The sequence below is a fragment of the Pygoscelis adeliae genome, unplaced genomic scaffold, assembly GCF_000699105.1.
Source record: "Pygoscelis adeliae isolate BGI_AS28 unplaced genomic scaffold, ASM69910v1 Scaffold110, whole genome shotgun sequence".
NCBI lineage: Eukaryota > Metazoa > Chordata > Aves > Sphenisciformes > Spheniscidae > Pygoscelis > Pygoscelis adeliae.
Window position 1 is genome coordinate 1,030,252 of NW_008823919.1, and position 17,569 is coordinate 1,047,820.

General features: G+C 36.2%; 1 protein-coding gene across 1 annotated transcript in view; it reads right to left on the bottom strand.

Annotated features, from left to right (window-relative positions):
* The window catches only part of FBN2 (fibrillin 2), a 183,735-nt gene that overhangs the window by 149,371 nt on the left and 16,795 nt on the right, over positions 1-17,569 (bottom strand). The gene's annotated exons all lie outside the window — the stretch shown is intronic.

Genomic DNA, 17,569 nt, shown 5'->3' on the forward strand with positions numbered 1-17,569 from the left:
TTCCTGCTGGAATGCTTGTGCAAAATAGTGCTACCTACAGAGGACTAATTGGTAAACCACTATTGATTTTCAGAGGAATAACATGAGATAATACAACCTATTCAAGCTATATTGAGTACCCTGAATATAGCATGCAAACTATATGAAAATATACTCCTACTCAAATTCCTGTAAATGGTTAACTCATTAAGGTTCAACCTGTATAAAGAGAAAGATTTTTTGACCTCATGAGGCAACACAAACCGGGAACAACAATCAACTGAAATTCTCTAGGAACAAATGAGAAACAGATGGTTGCTCTAAGCCAGATTTCATATCCTTATGGAAACTTTAAGAGGGGGGAAAAAAAGAAGAAAATGCAAAGCTTCCACTCAGACTCAGTCACGTGAAAGAAGGCATAACAGTGGGGTTATGGCTGCTCTTCCTGCTATCCTGTCCTATTCTCCTTTTTCTCCTACTGAAAACACACTCCAATACTGATATGTGGGATCACACTGCCTTCCGCACACTTTCATTAGTGTGCAGTTGGTCTCACAACCAAGCTACAAATGGGACAATCAATGCCTTCTAGAATTTGATACTTGCACCCTGAAGAATAAAATTAAGAGCTTTGACATGTTTGGAAAGGGAGAAAATGGTCTCTCTTCCCAGTGAGACCTTAGGTTCAGTTTTCTTTGCACTAAGACACAAGGCTCTTAAAGTAAAAGCTAGCTCAAATAGAAATAAATGTTCTGTTCCCTATCTTAGATAAAGTTCATTCAGGTATCAGTCTGGGAAAGACTTTTGCACACAGTGATCTATACACGTTGGTGGTTAATTTCAACTGGGCTGTTCACTTTAAATGAAGTTCAGCAAGCCCGTAAGTATCCACAGCAAAAATGCCCAACAATAAAAGGAGATTAAAAGATCTTAAATACCCGGTAAGGACTGTGAATTTTAATCATCCTTGATTTTCATTAGAAAATAATCTTCAGAGTTATACCTTTGAGCTTCCCCTGTGTCCATCAAGCCACAAAGATAGTACTTTTAGTAAAATATGTACATTATAAAAAGAAAATCCTGTCCATTAGAAAAAGGTTTCAGTGATCTTTTAACATACTGGAAGACAAGCAGCTTTACAATGGTCTCAGTTTAATTACATGCAAGGCCCTTGCCAAATCGGAGAGAGCTGAATTTTTAACATAAAATACAGATCCTGATGACTGATAGCAGAAGACAGTGGTCTCATCAGGCTATAGCCTCATATAAGAATGACAAATATTTGAAACACAAACTCCAACCATCAAAGATTTAAATTCCAGTAACTCACTGTAATCTTGTCTGGATTTTGGTTAAGGGGTAAGGGTAAGGAAAAGACTCCATCACAGATTATGACTGTATACTTCTTTCATATGAAGTTTACACAGGTGTCACAAAGATTGAGGGGAATACGTGACAGACTGCATTTAACCTGCGAATCATCATCAGTGGTCTGCCTGCTATCAGAAGAAAAACAGAACTGCTCAGAATTTAACAACTGAAAGAAGTGGAATTATGTCCTGACTCAGGTGAAAACAAATGAGAATTTGGCTATTGAATTCAATGACAACACTATTTCATTGTTGGAAAACAGTATTATGCTCTCGCAAATAACTGTATTATAATTTATTGCCTAATATTATCTGTAAAAGCATTCTCAATGTCACACAGTGAAAGTAATGAGCTTTATATGCACGGAAAAAGCTTTTACCACTGCTCAATAAACAGACTCCCATTCTAATGTCAACTAAGCTATATACACCACTAATATGATAGTAATACAAATTATTTAAAGAAGTCCACTCATTCTCTCATTAATGACTGAAGTACAAATAATAGGCAGATTCTGGGAAAGTCTGTGGTCTGCTCTATGTATTGAGAGCTGACTGTTTGACTCTAACCTGCACATTGCAGAATTTTTGCCCAAGTGATGACTGCAGTCAGATCAATAAAGATTGAGTCTTTCCTGAAAATTAAGATTGATTTTAGACTCCTCATGAATGAGATTCTCAAAAACATGATGCTGAAAAAGACAAAAAGATGTGTGTGGGTAAACCTGAAAAGACCATTTACAAGCCACTAGCAACACTGAGAGTCCCATTATAATCACTATCAGAAGGAAGTAAGATTTCCAGTAGTGCAAGGGAGCATGATCTCTGGATCCACACAGATCTGTATGGGAATACCAAACCCTGTCCTGCTTCCAAAGTTGTATTCTGCATCAGGCCATGTAGGCATGGATCTATTCCTGGAGGGCTACTCAATGTGCAACTCCTCTGCAGAACTTAAGCATGATGGCTAGTCATGCATTCCTTACTTCATGCACACAAACGGAGTCCAGTTCTTCATGGGGGAATGCCCCCTATAATGAAATCAAATAATGATTTATTATGCATCTTTCAAATTTCCAAAGCTTGCATTCACCAGGACTGATAATCTTGACATCCCAGCTCACTTTGGGACTCCCATTCAGAAAATAAGTAGTTCTGCTGGACAATATTGTATTTTTGTAGCATCTGTTCTCCGAGGTACACTTTTTTATAGGACCAATCTTTGGATAACATTACAGTAGGAGTAGAAATGCAAATTATGTATTTTTCTGTTTAATGGTTGGTGATCCATAGGAATATTCTGGCCAAAGACCTTCCATGTTAAGAAGTTTGGTATTCAATCAGACAAGATTAAACTTGGAACTTAAACTTGAGTTGTGAATTGTCTTTGAGTTCCATTACCTTCCCATAAGACTTAAGATGATTATGTATACACTCTGCCAACCCTACTAATGAAAATTTGAGTTTGGAGGGTGCGTTTGAAAGAAAGATTAGAGAATAAAACCAGACTACAACGAGTGTTTGTGCAAGAGAATATGAATGAGTTAGATACAAGAAGCAGTGATACCAATACACCCATTGCTTAATATATCCCATTAAATAAGAAACATATGCTCTGGAAACCTATATATATGTGCCTACCCATGCCTTAATAAACAGAAAGTGCATAAATCATAATGTTCAGTTCTAGAACCAAACAACTTCCATCAGTGTAAGTCTGCAGTAGGGTATCTAAAAATCTGACTACTGCATCTTAAACAGTAGAAGAACAAATGGAACTATCATTAAGCTTCCAGATAGATTTACAAATAAAAATAAATTCAACCCAAAATGCTGAGATCCTGAATGATACTTCAGAATAATGACATATAAGCAACAGATCCTGAGCTCCTACGAGAATGTGCGGCTTATAGAACCTTGGGTTACAGAAGCAGGAACCTAGCAGCAGACCATTTCCAGATAGCAACAGGGAAGTAACCTGCTATCTGCACCCAGCAAGAGTGGCTCTTTGCACAGCTATGGCAACTGCATTTCAAATGGGATGCTGGAAAACTGGAAAAATTATGCAAAGAGTCAGAAGAATAATTTAAGATTTCAGAAACATGCTTTATAGTAATATGAATATTTTAAAATAACATTGTAATTAAAAATATTTTCTGTAACAACTGTATCCATTTTAAAAATCTTTATCCATTCAGTTTATCCAAAATGAAGTCCAAAGGTAAAGAGTCTGAGTAGTGGCTGGTCTTCTATCCTAAGAAGATAACATAAGATTTTACAGTATGAAATGAACTCAGGCATTTTCGGGCTAATAGTAAAGTACAGCTCTTTACATAAAGGTCTCCAGTCACATAGTATATTTTTACTTACAGGAAGCAAACACACTAAAACTAGATGCCATTCTGAAGATACTTTGTAGTTTCAAATGAAGCTGTGTATTTGATTCAGAAATTACCATGGGAGATTCTATGGTCTGTTTTATACAGTCAGTCAAGACTGTATTATTATAATGGTTCATCTGACCTTAAAAACCCTGAGTTTATCAGTCAATCATCTCTTCCATATTGGTTTTCTTGTCTTATTGTTAGGTGTTTCTTCATTTGCTCCTTTCCCAGCATTGCTGCCGGAATAATTTTGCCAGAAAGAACATGTGTTAGAACACATGTTATAAATCATTTGTTGCTTAGAAAGGGTAATTGCTTTGGTGAAAGAAAGCAATTTTCAGCACATACGTGTTATGCATTTTTTTTAACCTCAGAAAATTATATTTAATATGCACCATGACTTGGAGAATGACAACCTTTATCAACAATCCAAACTGTTAATATAATTAAGTTTAATAAGAAGTACTTTTTTCTTGGCATCAACATAAAAAAAAACCCCTGGAAATAGCTTACTGGACTTCTAAATTTAATTATACTACAGCATTTCTATTCTTTCCTGAAGTATGCATTCTGTATTCACAAATGGGACTATCTAGTTATCACGGTCCTTGAGATCTTTTTCATTAATTCCCTTTTAAAAATTTTTAAGCCTATTCTAATTCTACCTGTAATTTAAAAAATGATATTTGACAGGGAGCCTGCCACAAGGATTAGAAACGTAAGAATTGTAGTGTTGGGTGTGGTCCAATATCCATCTATTTTGTTTTCCTTCCTGTGGCTCTGGCCAAAACCAGATGATTCAGATGAAGGTGTAAAAAGCCTGCTGTAAGTAGACATGGGATAATCTGGCTGCCACATTAAGTTTCCTCCTGGTGTCTAACACCCACTAGCTCAAAACCAGAAACAATGTTTAACATCCCAACTACCATTTGTTGTCATTCAGGACAAAACATTAAAATATTTTGGTACACATATAAGGATCCAATTTCTATCTGAATTTTGTCATAGTCCTAGCCTCCACAGTTTCATACTGTGTTAACTACTCCTGCCCATGAAAATTTTACCTCTTCTTAGGTAACTAAAAAGAGAAAAGGTGAGACATAAAGAAAAAGAAAAGTAAAAAGGCACCTAGACATGTTGGAATGTCCATTGCAAGTTATCTGGAAGAATACGAAAACTTGAAGTTTCTTTTCATGGGAAAGCACAGACTGAAATTTTAACTGAAGGCTCCCAATACCAAAATATTGTTTCTGTGTAAAGCCCAACAGTACTATTTGTGGTGCAGTGGCAGTCTCCTGCCCCTAAATAAAGCCTATGTAAAAGCCCCAGAAGGGTAAAAGGACGTAGACTGCGGTGCTGGAGCAGCATATTATCACAAATCCTGTATTTCATGTCTGAGTGCTAGAAAGATTAGCAAGAAGGAACTGTAAAGTCTCTTCCAACATTTTTATTTGAACAAAACTCCATAGAACCATAACTAAATAAGAAAGCAATGTGTCTGGAAGTAAATATTTTTAACTATAAGCTATTTGGAATATTGATACTTCCATTACTAAAATTAAAATACTGAAAACTTTAAGCATGTTGATCAGTATGAATCACATGAGGAGTGAGTAAAGGAGGAGGTCTGAGATATGCCCTCCCACGCCCGTCAATTAAAGAACAAAACCTAATACTTGATAAATCTGTTTCACTTCCTTACGAAGCAAATTTGCCTTTAATAAGGACTTTTTACAGAACCTCTCTCCCATAAGTATGATTTAGCAAATATTAATGAAGGGATGAGAAAATAAGTAATTTCAACTTCTACCACCTCACTTGCAGGCTCAAGTATAGTAAACAGTTTATTTTTATTAATGATACCTGAAAAATCCATTTCTTACATCAGCATTATTAGATAAACAACCTAATACATGGGACCTGAATGCTGGAAAGTAGTACCTGCTGTTAGGGTTACCAGGAACTTTATTCCCTTCCAAAAGAAAAATTAGCACAGTGGGTGAAAGTCCAGGAGACTAGACTCCATGTCAAGGAAGCTTCCGAGTGGAGAGATTAAGTCTATATTGGCAAAGATCTGAAGCTAAATTCACCTTGCTAGAAGATGCTCCGACAGGAAACATGCTGGAGAAGCAAGTGTATCACACCTCTGATAGGATGCTGTAGCAAATTTCCCCATAATTTCCGCTAACATTCAGAGGTCTCCAGAAACCTGAAACTTATTTTTGCTGCTTTTTGCAGCACCTGGTCCTTGATTACTGATGAGATTTTTCAAAGAAACTGTATCTGAATTTTCCCCTTTGCAATGTGAAATCTAAATGTTTCGATAATTAAAAGTATAATTGAGCTCCATCTTCCTGCAGTGGGAAATCCCACAGTGTGTGACTCCTACCATAATACCAGCAGGATTGGAAGAGCAAAGCATACCCCATTCTCCCACTGATTCTGCATGAATGACAGCGTTGCCCGGACCTTCTGTTTCCAAAAAATGGGAGATCAGGGCTTTCCTTGATTAACTTTTCATCTGAGTATGAAAGGGTTGGTAATACTCATAGTTGTACTTGAGTTCAGACCACAAATCTGAAATGTATGCATATGCAAATATTATTCTTCTTCTTCAACTCCAACATCTGCAGATCGTAAGTCACAGTGTGCAAAAAGATATTTAAACATTACAAAGGTACATATGTTTGTTTTATTAAGATTATCTAAAATTGTTTTTCCTTTAATATTTTAATCATCCTAATATGGAAAATTGTTCTTTTTGCAGTAATGCTTAGCTGCCAACACTGAGGGTTCACCATAAGGGAGGTTTCAAAGGTAACAAGAAGTTAGATGAATTGTACTGATTCAGGCTTGATACAAATAAAAAGCATTTTTTTCAAAGGTGACATCCAACAAGTTACGGAAAAAAGATTGTTGGCTGAAAATGAGAGCTAGTCTCTTGGAAAATGAAAGAGTCTTGGCAAAGCTATTGATTTCTCTTGGAAAAAACAGTCGATGGGCAGTACAGCTATTTAGACTAAAAAGTTCACATAAACCAAAGCTTGAATAGTACAGTCTGAGCCTCCTTCCCCCGGCTTTTTTTTTTTTTTTTAAGAAGAAAACCTCTGTGTCAAGTCCTTAATTATTTAATACAATTAAGTTTATGATTAACATAAACAATGAACACCAAAGTCTTTTAAACATTTTAAATTGTGGAAAACTCAAAGTTGAGACACATCCCCAGAAGGTTCTTTAGTCATTGTCTGAAGCAATGATTTTTATAATTTTTTTTATATGTAATAGTGAAGAAGAGCAATTTAGTTGAAAAAAGGTTTTGAACATTTATGTTAAATATATCATGAAGGCTTGAACATTTTTATACAGCTGACAGCTTTCATTTTCAGGTTGAAATTTTACTACTGTTCTACTGGTCCCACATGACCATTTCTGACCAGCTCCTGCAATGCAATACTTTCCATCACACAAACTCCTGCGATTGATTAGGCAACTTAATATACACATGGAAATTAGAAAGGGAGTGGAGGGGCAGCTCTAAATGAAAGAAGAAAAACAAAGCATGTTTAATGCAGCAGTCTATGTGGGCTTTGTAGCTTTTAGCAAAATTCCAGTTTCCACCAGTACTGCTGTCATGTCCATTCTAAGCACGTTCTCATTTTCCTCTTGCTGGAACAGCAAAAGCAGCTCTTTTCCAAAAACAACATTCCAGGGTTTGCACACCCATTTTAATATAATTGATATTATGTCAGTTTTAAGCAGATAAAGTATTAGTATAGTATTATCTGCAGATCTTAAAAGTCTTTTTTTTAATGAAAAATAATTCATTCTTACACAGCTAAGCACATGGGAAAGGATGGCAAAGTACCAGATAATCAACAATACTTCTGAAATAAAACGCAATTTTCTGTAATCAATCTCAACATTGAAAAAAATGCTTCTAATATTTTAAGACAAAATATTTTGAAAAATATACACACACAAAAAGCAGAGAAAGACAGAAACATGGAAATACTTTGCTTTTGTCATTTATGGAATTTAGTTGCTTTCAAAAGCGAAGTATTTCCATATACTTACAAACTTCTTGGAAGAAACTGCTGCCATGTGCAACTGCAGTATCATACACTGACTGCTACAAAATTTCAAGTGTAGAATAAAAGCTGGAAAATAAATATAACTAAATCTTGGTTCCAGCAAGGTCTCCAATTTTGGTTTGTTTGGAGCTTCTTGTAAATGTATATATTTCCTTATATTTCTACAAGCCCTACTACTACGTAAAGACTGCATCCAAGTTTGGATATTGGACTCTCATGAAATACCTCTACTAGCAAATACATAACACACAAGCTGACATACAACAAAATAACAATCACCAGTTATTACAGGAAGTTACAGGCTGAATTACCACAGTGCAAAGTGTACATGGAGACAAGAAATCACAAGAATAATTTTTTGCAAGATTCAGCAGTTCATAACTGCTATCCTACTATTAGCTTCTTACATCTTTATTTTGCTGAGATGTCTACAAAATTCAAAGCTGCCTACCGCTCTCTCCTCTTACGTTTCTCCTTTGAGTTAGAGGAATTCCCAGCATACTGGCATTCTGGTTCACAACTAGGCTCCTTCAGAACTACAGCACAACAAATATTAACCGTCCCCAAAGCCCCAAGCCCCAAACCTCAAAACTTTAATGGAAGGGAAGCCAGATATTTTCCTCTCTACCATACAGTCAAGGGTAAGACCTAAGTCCACCAAATACCAGAAGACCAGAGTGAAGCCAAGGCCATTTAAATCCCCACTGGGAGAGCACGCTGTACTACCAACAAGGCTTTGTAGGTGGAACAGGGTAGCGCAGAAAGATTTTCTGTTACAGCCTGACAGCTGGATGTTTGATTTTCAGTGACAGAAAGGATTCTCCTTACCTCTGTTGAAACTCCGTACCCTGCACAAAACCTTGTATTCAGATTTCATTGACAAGACACGATTTGCCCATATGATGAAAAGAAAAAGATATTACTCGTTAAAACTTAGACTCTGGAAAGCTGGACAAATGCACATTATAGTCTTCAATTCCTTCATATCCCAACAATTAAGAAGTCAATACCTTGCTGTTATGCCTGCAAAGAAAATATGCTACTTTTCTGGACCATAATATGAAAACTTTAATTACATCTTCCACAGGTTTTTGGTTCCCCACCCCAGGAAATGAGTGCTATTCAGTTCAACCTCAAAGCAACAGAATCTCTTGTCAGCAAAGAGGAAATTTAAAGATTCAGGTATGCAGATGTGATAACCTTTTAAGAGTATTGAAGACTAGTGTAAAGAGCACAGTGCAGAGTCCCCCTCCCCACCCTCACCCCCCTGCTTTGGAGCCAAGTGTCATTACTCATGCCAGAAAACAATCCCACTACTGAAAGTGAGGCATTTTGTACTGGTTAAGACTACCCACATGGAGAAGGGTTTGCAGAACAGGTCCACAGAGAATACTTAATTATTCTCAGAAACTCTGATTTCACCATGGTATGTTGGGACATATTTCAGTTAGCCAAGTGTGGAAGAGCAGTCAGGACAATTTAAAGGTGCAAATATAGAGTTTTCTACAGCTGCAAAACTTAAAAGCAGCTAAATGTAACTTCAACTTTCGTGGTAGGCGGAGAAGTGGTCTAATGTTTTTTTTCAACCCTCTCGCAATCTGCGTACTACTTTGTGAGGTCAAAAATAAGAAGGAAGACATAAAAGGAGATGATGTTTACATGTTATCCCCCAGCTGGCCACAACCCAGAGTCAGAACAAAGTTAGGCACCGTAACGCACGATGGAGCCTCTGCTGAAGTTAGGTTAACAGTGAATGACTGCAGCTGTGGAGCTCTCCCATTAACTGTAGTATTTTTAGTAGCCATTTTAGGAAGGCCTTCAGAATGCATCCATACTCACAAAAAGAGGACGGAAAATATTTCATAACCAATTCCTGTGTAAATTAAGAAAAACATGCAAAAAGGCTCAGCAGATCAGAAACCCTATTAAAACCATGGACATGCAGGTGAATGCAATGTTGTTAATTGTTAATGTAAGTAGGAAAAACTGCTTCACACATTGCTCTTAGAAAAAAAAAAGCACATTTAGCTTGCAAGAAACATTTTCCCAGATGACAGTCTAGACTATCCTGATACTTTGTTTGAGTTGATAATAAACTAAAAACCCAGCCAGTTACTATTTACTAAAGTTCCCTCTGTGGAGTGGCAAAAGCATAGTTTCCTCTTCTTCAGATCTCTGTTTTTTGTTCAGCAAAACAAAAGAGCTTTAGAGACTTACCTCTTTGGCTTATACAATATTTTCAGTGGGACACTCTAAAGCTGGGCATCTTTCAACAATTAAAATACAGAACAGAAGTTAATTCAGAGGATTCATCTCTTTTCCCAATAAACAAACAACTTACTGCGATTTCTCATATACCAAGCTATTACTTTGAGGTGGAATCAACCAGCTTACTTTTGGCACTCCGGTATTTTGCAAGCCTGGATGCAATGTGCTCTTGATTGGCTTCAGCAAACTCTATCCCTGATAATACCTGGATTACTCTTTTCCATATAATTTTATCAGAGTAACTATAGCTTTTAAGACATTGCATAACTAATACTTATGAAGACAGATATGGTTGAAAATTTAAAGCAGAGCAAATTTAAAGAATTTTAAAGCTTTATATTGAATTCATTTTAAATTCAACAATAGTTTAAAATTAAACATTTTCTTTGATACAACATTGCTGTGCCATATTTAACTGTCAAAATCATTAAAACTTTTAATTCTGAAGTCCAATATGCTTTTCACCAGTTACATGAAACTTACTTTTTGACTGTTTCAAGCTGAGTAACAGAAACATTTTCTAGCCTCTATCTTTCTGTTTCCCTTCTTAGTTCTTATAGACCAGTTCAGTGCTACAGCGTCTAGGTAGCAAAACCAGAAGATCTACATTTAAATGCAAACCATGGTCCTAAACCTGAATTCTGTTCTTAATCAAAACTCCCAGTAGCTTCTCTGGGATTTCTGCCAGACTTAGTACTGCAGGACTGAACCCAAAAAGTCTATTTTCATTGGCCTCAGCTGCTCCCTGGGAATCTGCAGAGACAGAAGACTCCCCTCTCTGTCACCAGAAGAGAGAATTATGACTGCAGCATGCTATCAGCCTTGTGAAGGGCACTCCATGAGCGAGAAGGCTGTACACAGGGAAAGACAATGAAGTCATGGCAAAGAAGGAAGGACGTACACACTACACATTTCACCCTCACCAGAAATAAGTCGGAAAGATACTTGAAAGTCAATACTTCTGAAGACTAGATCTGCCAGCTGCTGATTTTGTAAAATCAGCTGCTGATTTTGTAAAATTTTTTGTAAAAACCCTGCATTTTGTAAAACCTGATCTCGAACACAAAATTTGTCAGGGAGCTGGTAGCAGAACAGACATAGTGAAAGATATCAGGGCATGCAAAAAACACAGGAGGAGAAAACAGAAAAAGAAAATTATTTCCAAATATCTGGCATCGGTCTAACCCCCAACCATAGAGCCACACAGACTGCTGTCCCCTCCATACTCATCCTCCTGGCTCAACATTTAGACAGTTTTATTAAACTCCTTTTTTATTAATCAAAACAAGTATAAGGTTTACAGTGAATGACTATGCCCTTTAAGGGAAAAGTAAACAAACAAACAAAAAATCTTCCCATTTCTCATTCTTCAAACTCCAGTTTCCATGAGAAGGACTGTTCAGCTATTACTGAACAATGTATCTATACTTTTCCTCTTTTACTTCTTGCTCAACCATTGAGCCCCAGTACAATATTACAAAAGAAGACACAAAGGAATATTTGAAGCCCTCTTTTCACTCTCTCTCAGCTCTAATTTGGCACCTCTGTGTACACAGAACATGCATACACACACCAAGGTAAAACAACAATTCAACAATTGTGTTGTATGACACTCCTCGTGGGCTTTACAGGAGTAAGTTAGATCATTCTAAGTGACAGCAGTGACATAAAATACATAATTATTTATATAAAAGTATGCAGAAATATAAACAAATATAAATATACATTTATATGACTCGTATTAAAAATATATAAAATACCCTCTTCATATATATGCATGTATAAACATATATAGTTACACATACACAACACTGTCAACAGTACAGCAGGTTAGTATAGCTTTACTATGCTTGCTTGCACACTCCTGTGTAAGAATTTGGGAATAGTAATATATAATTATATATATTAACATTTGGGAATAATTATGTAGCTATCAAAACTACAACCACTAAAAACACCCCAAGCAATGACATAACTAATGTTACCAAGACACCCGACAAGCTTGAACAGTTTAACAATAGAATTCTCTCTAAGACTACTGACGATGTGTAAAAATGTTTTTTAATTTACATTTCCTATTTATCTTCCAGAGGATAATATTTTTAATACTAGACTGACAACAAACAGTGCAGATTACTGGAAACGTGCTACCAATACTGGGGGCGGGGGGAGAGGAACCTCCAAAGCCTACTCAAAGTATGAAGTAATTTGAAATTTTAATTGCCTGTGTACTACTAATAAAGGCCTATGTTTGCTTTTTTCTTTCCATTAATTTTTTTGTCTATGACCCCTTCAGCTATGAAGCAATTTCAGCTTAACAATTCATTAATGTAGCATGGTTCAAAAATTCCTGCCATTGTTTTAAATTTTAAAAACAACTATGACTACAAAGTATCAATTAAGTCCTTACTTAGAACTAAAAACTTCAAGGGACAAACACTAATCCTTCACAACTTTTTAATTATTACGAGATTTCCACTTCTTGTTTCCAGCTTTTAAAAGTGAATTAGCACTGCTGATGAGGATGGGTCGGCTCTTTGGCTGTTTTGACCAGAAAAGTGTCTTGTAAGAATTTGTACTCCTATAGCTTTTTTAGTTTAGTTACATATTTTTACCTAAAATATATACAGAAAGGTAAGCTCTTTAATTAGATAAAGCTGAAATAGTTGAAGAAAAATGGAAAAGTATTGGGATCTGTGTCCCCTTATCACATCTGAAGAGACTCGGGGTTTGTCTGGTTTAATTATTTAAACCAGTCTAGTCCAGCCCTTCCTTCAGAAAGCATCTCCGTAAGTGTGCTTAATCAGTGTCTGTATGTCACTGTATTTTCGGATGTTACTAGAAACCAACGCAGAAGCAAAAGCATATCCCATGCATTCGAGGGCTTTTCCTTTCCTCCTTGGGAGACCTTAGTTAACCTGACTGAAACGAACAGAAATCTTTCCACTAGATTTCAATAAAGCTGGATCTGTTACAAGTTTCTGTGTTACGTTTCTTCTACTTCTTCTACAGGCAGCCCCCACCCCTTCCTCTCCTAATCCATTCTATGCATTTTCCTATATATGGTTTTTTCTTCTTAAAGTGTAAAGCATGGGGAGAGGCAGAGTGAAAAACATCACACAGCTGTATTTTTAAAGTACCCACAAAATCTTAACAATATGTGAAAGCATTAAAAAAAATATTGCTTGTTTTGGTGTTATATTTTAGAAATAGGCATGCTTCACAAGTAACTATGCTTTTGGTTCAGTTCATTGTAATTTTGAACCTTATACGTCTGATTTAGACAATAAGCAGACTGGCTTCAGGCAGAGGACTGGCAATAGAGACAGAAGGGAACTGTAAAAACATAATACTATGAAGCAATAGAATTACACCTTTGGAGTGTGATAGCATTAATAAAAAGGAAATTTACTGAAGTAAAATTACACCAGAAGAAACTACTCTTTTAAAAGCTACTGTTTTAGAAAATGGAACAAAAGAAAGTTCTTTGGTTTGAAAGGTTTTTGCTTTACTAATGTGAAGATCTGTAGTTTAAATAACTTTTATATTGTTGTATATTTTAAGATATTCATCAAATTATAAAAGTTTTCATCATCTAAGATACACTAATAGAAATGAAGTTATATGATTCTCTAAGCAGAAAAGAACAAAGAACTCCAGTTATTCCTAGTGCCACATTCAAACTGTGTTTTGTCTCCTCCTTGTCAAGAGGAGACAAAAAGATAGCTCTACTCAGTTCATGATGCTGTGAGCATCATGATCTGTGAGCAACCTGATGCCTCACAAAATGAAACAGCATTAATCATCTTGCCTATACTGGTTTATGAGTGAGAATGATTGCTCCAGCAACTGTCAGAAATCACAGACATCACTTATTAAAGTTCCTTTTTCGACCTCGATCAAAACGTCTTTTCTATGGGCAAGACATAGGGTTATACAGGAGCAACATCAGTCACTTTACAGTAATAAAACAGTAATTGCAGCTTGCCATGAAAATTCTTCCTCTGGCAGGATCCTGATGGCCTTGGGGAGCCTTAGAGCTCTGCAGTGGTACAAAGTGGCACAGCTCAGTCTGCTTTTACAATAAGCAAATAGAAGGGTCCAAAAAAGGGAATGAAAACAGAAACATCAATTCCCGTCCTACAAAATCACAAGAAGAGTGAAAATTTTATGTAATTACATTGAAATTAAATTTTTGTCAGTAAAGAACTTTGCATTATACACCTTAACTCTAACATGGAGAGGGAACATCTTTTCACATATGTGCCTAAATTGTCACATTTGCATACAGCAGTCAAATAACCAAAGGAATCCTTTACCTAATGAATGCAAGATTATATTCTAAATTGTACCATCTGAGACTTAATTTTGCGACACTGATCTCCAACTTTCAATCAGCCAGGACTTAAAAAAAAAAATTCTCAGGAAAGAAAACATCTTACAGTTTCAAATGATACAATTTCTATACTGGAAAATGTCTCTTCCATTGTTACATTTTATTATTTTCAGATGTTTTTGGTTTAGCTGGGAGGCCTTGCTTAAACTTTCCATTTACTGTAGATATTGCAGATTAAGCTTGCATTCTACAAATATTCAGAAGCAATGAAAAGTTTTTGGGCATCAGACTGCTAAGTGTGAGGTAGGTACATGATGTCTCTGGTAGTACAATGTCTAAAAAGTCATATTACAGAATGATCCATCAGTTAAAATACTTGAAATGAGGTAAAAAATTAACAAGGATTCTCCCTTTATATTTTTCCTGTCATTTATGCTATATGGCACAAAGGCTGAAAAGATCTGAAAATTCTCTCTATAACTAGCACATAAACCAGGTTTTAAGTTTCAGACACAAAGAGGAGACACAGCTCAAGGTCTTGAAGAAGATGAAGAGCAAAATTTTAGCTCACATGCAAAGGTCATTTACTGTCAGTCCTAATAAGAAAACTGCAGATTCAGAGTAACGCAGAGTCAGGGACCGAGGAATGATACACCCACTCTGGAAATACACACCTGCACTGAAAGCATAGGAAGGATAACACAAACAGCCTGCTGTGTCTCACCCCAACATGAGAGGATAATTAGGGAGGAAGAGCAGAGCAGAAAGGAAAAAGCAGGCTACAGGGGTGGATATCATGACAGTAGAGACATACGTCTTTTTAGGCATGGCAGGGAATTGTTTCTCTGAAGCCAGAGATTTATAGCTATAGAGAAAGACAACTGAAAGATTCCTGCATGAGAAAAAGTTTAATCTGACAGTTTTAAGGTGTGAAAAGAAGGTCTGGACATCAGCTATAAACAGATTTTTTTCCCTTGATGAGTTGCACTTATTGAAATCATAATGAATTGGAGGTACTTTGCGATCCTGTTAGTTATATTGCAGCCTGGTTTCCAAGAAGCACCTGGAGCTCCTAACGAAGTCAGTAAGAGAAATGTTGTTCATCACCTTTGAAAAATCAGGACACTTAACCTTACTTGATTCTTGCAGGCTAAGGATCAGTATAATGCAAGACAGATGCAAAATAGCTTTTCTTGGTAGACAATGTTAGGTACTGTAATGCTGTACTCACATTGAAATGGTATTACACACTCTGCCTCTCAAGCAGAGAAGAGACCATACATGGTCATCAGACTGCAAAATTTTCTATTCCTCCTCAGCCCTGATTAAGAATAGATGACCATGTTTATTAAGCCACTGACTGGAATGAGGAAATCTTTTGTTATCATCCATTTGTTTAGGACACATCATGTATGCCACACCCTACTTGAAAATCAGCTCAAAGCTCACATAAAATACAGAGCTGTGCACGTATGGGAAAAGTCTGCATTCCCCGCTAAGCTGCACAGGCAAAATACAATCCTCAGGAAATGTTTTCTCAAATGTGAAGATGACAAAGTATCCACAATAGTGATTTGCCCAATAACCTGCCACGTAAGTAGTCAACAGTTTCTTTTTTGAAAAATAAATTTCATACCACAATGGCAAAACACACAAAGATGCTAAAAAAATAGCAAGATTGCCACAGTACCACAAAGCCACATGCTGAGGTGGTTGTCCTTAATGGGGCATATAGAGCAGCCAAAGATTCAGAGAAGAGCAGGCAGACCTATGCCACTACTCTTCTAGTAATACTTCCTTTGTAAGGATTATTATTACTCCTTCTTTCTTTTCACTTTATATTTAAGATCAGTAAGAACTGATCTTAGTGATATCCCTCCTGTTTTTTGTGAAATTTATCCAAAGTTGCACAGTTTTTAACACCTCAGCGAGTTTAGCAGCACGTCAAGATTTCCAGCCGATACCTTACTACAGCTTTTTCACACATGCTGATAGTGTTACAGTGTGTATAGCTCCACTGCTGCGAACCGACAATGTGTTGAAACTTGGCTATATGAACTGACCTTAAGCCCTAACGTCTTCATTTCTCCATGGAGCTCATCAAAATGCTTTTTTCAATCCCTGTCTGATGCAGATTTTACCATTTACCCATGCTGCTTTTATTCTATTCAATTTCATTCCTGACTGTTTTCCTTCCACTGTTTTCAACAGCTCATTACTTCATAAGGAATATTTCAACTCCCGCTTTATTTGTTATTTCCATTGACTTTTCCTTTGCTGTTCTTTTGGGCTTTTCATGCTTTGAACACCTTGCATATCACTGGCTATTAGTTGGCTAATTTAAGGTAGCGATTAAATAAAGAAAAATCTTTTCTATAAAGAGTCATCTAAGAAAAGGTCAGCAACAGACTTTTACAAACCAGTGTTCCTAAGGAGATATTTGACTGAAAACGTCATCATTTTCTTCTATCTTTACTAGACCATGAAAAGTCATAACTATACTAAAAACATATTTAATACTGATCCAATAACACTTAATCTAAATATCAATTACAATTAAATCACATTTTATTGTTATCAACTTAGTTAATTCTAATAAATTAAGCACTTGGCTTTCCGTTACATGGAAAGGTATGTCTATCTATCATTTACAAAATTTCAAGTCCTTAACTAAGAAACTTGAGCAAATAACACCCTCCCTTCCTTGCATTTAGAACAACCAGAAAATCCAGACCACTAGAACCTTCATTGGCTCCTTGGGAGGAATTACAGAGCAAACCAGCCTGACCATGCAACTTCTAAAGGAGGAAAAAATAGTGTCCTCCCAAAGGACTCATGGCAAATCTCTTTCTTGTCAAACATTCCTTTTCATAACTTTGATAAAATATTTGTCAGTTACATGCTTTGTGCAACGTTTTTTGTTTTGGCCATGTTCTTGCTTCTTCCCAAACAAACATGATGCAGTTAATTCTTCTTTGACTGTTTTTCAAATTATGATGATGATTTCTATGACTATATGAATTATTAACTAAATCCTTTCAAAGAATTCTAATTTTAGTATACATATACACACTGATTTGTTCTTGTTATGCTATGCAACAGCTTATATGGTATTATTCCTGTTTTACAGGTTGGATGACA